A 2,057-nucleotide genomic window follows, 5' to 3' on the forward strand; every position below is an offset into this window, starting at 1 on the left:
TCCTCCTCTACTGTTTCTCTTCAGATACAGGTGAGCATTCTATGGACATCAGTCAGTCATGGTATATCAAGCTGCAGTGAGATCAGACATCCCCTCCTCTACTAAAGTCAGATGAGGCAATCTGGCAAGAGGAATAGGTCCCAACAGCAGGCAACAGAGTCAGAGAGTCTCACTGAACACTGAATTCTGAGTGTTAGACTTCTTGGCTGTTATGCTTTTAGCTTTGAAATTTCAAGTTTAGGTTGCATTTGTGTAATGTGTTTTGCATTTACAGTAATTATGCAATAACTAGAATACCTTTTAATACAAAAAGTGCAGTTTTAGGTGAGTATAAAAATCTCAAAACTTAACATATATATGTTTTTCTTAAACTAGTGGAAAACGACAGGAAAGACAGATGCATGATAATTCTATTTTACAACTGAGAACTTGTACCAACTCAGTTTTTTTCTTCTAGCTGTAGCTCTGTTTTTATTGATTTTATTGAGCTCTACATTTTTCTCTGCTCCCCTCCCTGCCTCTCCCCTCCCCTTAAGCCCTCCCCTATGGTCCGCATGCTCCCAATTTACTCAGGAGATTTTGTCTTTTTCTACTTCCTGTGTAGATTAGATCCATGTATCCATGTAATGTCTTAGGGTTCTCATTGTTGTCTAGGTTCTCTGGGATTGTGATTTGTAGGCTGGTTTTCTTTGCTTTATGTTTAAAAGCCACTTATGATTGAGTACATACGATAATTGTATTTCTGAGTCTGGGTTACCTCACTCAATATGATGTTTTCTAGCTCCATCCATTTGCTTGCAAAATTCATGATGTCGTTATTTTTTTTCTGCTGTATAGTACTCCATTTTTCTTATCCATTCTTCGGTTGAGGGACATTTAGGTTGTTTCCAGGTTCTGGCTATGACAAACAAAGTTGCTATGAACATAGTTGAGCACATGTCCTTGTGGCATGATTGAGCATCCTTTGGATATATACCAAAAGTGGTATTACTGGGTCTTGAGGTAGATTGTTTCCTAATCTTCTGAGAAATTACCACACTGACATCCAAAGGGGCTTTACCAGCTTGCACTCCCACCAGCAATGCAGGAGTGTTCCCTTTACCCCACAACCTCTCCAGCATAAGTTGTCATCAATGTTTTTGATCTTGGGCATTCTTATAGGTGTAAGATGGAATCTAAGAGTTGTTTAGATTTGCATTTCTCTGATAACTAAGAATGTTGACGATTTTATTAAGAGTCTTTCAGCCATTTTAGATTTCTCTATTGAGAGTTTTCTGTTTCGGTCTGTATACCATTTTTTTTATTGGATTATTTGTTCTTTTTTTTTTTTTTTGGTTTTTCGAGACAGGGTTTCTTTATGGTTTTGGAGCCTGTCCTGGAACTAACTCTTGTAGACCAGGCTGGTCTCGAACTCACAGAGATCCGCCTGTCTCTGCCTCCCGAGTGCTGGGATTAAAGGCGTGCGCCACCACCGCCCGGCTTATTTGTTCTTTTGATGACCAATTTCTTAAGTTCTTTGTATATTTTGGAGATCAGCCCTCTGTCTGATATGGGGTTAGTGAAGATCTTTTTCCATTCTGTAGGCTGCCCTTTTGTCTTATTGACATAACTGGATATCAACATGTAGAAGAATGAAAATAGATCCATATCTATCACCATGCACAAAGCTCAAGTCTCTCTTTGGTCAAGGCAGAGTGGACCCACTTATGTGGGCTCCTACAAGTGTTTATTACAGTCATAGAAAGGAAGCAAGGGTACCTGGGAAGAGGTGAGTGGGACTTCAGCCTTCTCTTTGACTTTTCCTGGCAACAAAGCGAACAATTTTGATTTTCCTGCACAGTCACCACAGGCCCCCAAAGAATCATGCCACCAAACCAAGTACTGAAAGCTCAAAAGTGATGACCCTAGAGAAATTTTGGCTCACTATTAAGGAAGTCTCAGAGATGGTCTGTAACAAGGTGATTTCATAGGTGCTTTCAGTCAATGCTAAATTGACCTGGATTACTGGCCTTCCCTCCCTTTCTCTCCTCTCCCCTCCCTTCCTCTTCTCTCCTCCC

The sequence above is a fragment of the Alexandromys fortis genome, unplaced genomic scaffold, assembly GCF_014885135.2.
Source record: "Alexandromys fortis isolate MF-2015 unplaced genomic scaffold, M_Fortis_MF-2015_v1.1 scaffold_7, whole genome shotgun sequence".
NCBI classification, from domain to species: Eukaryota; Metazoa; Chordata; class Mammalia; order Rodentia; family Cricetidae; genus Alexandromys; species Alexandromys fortis.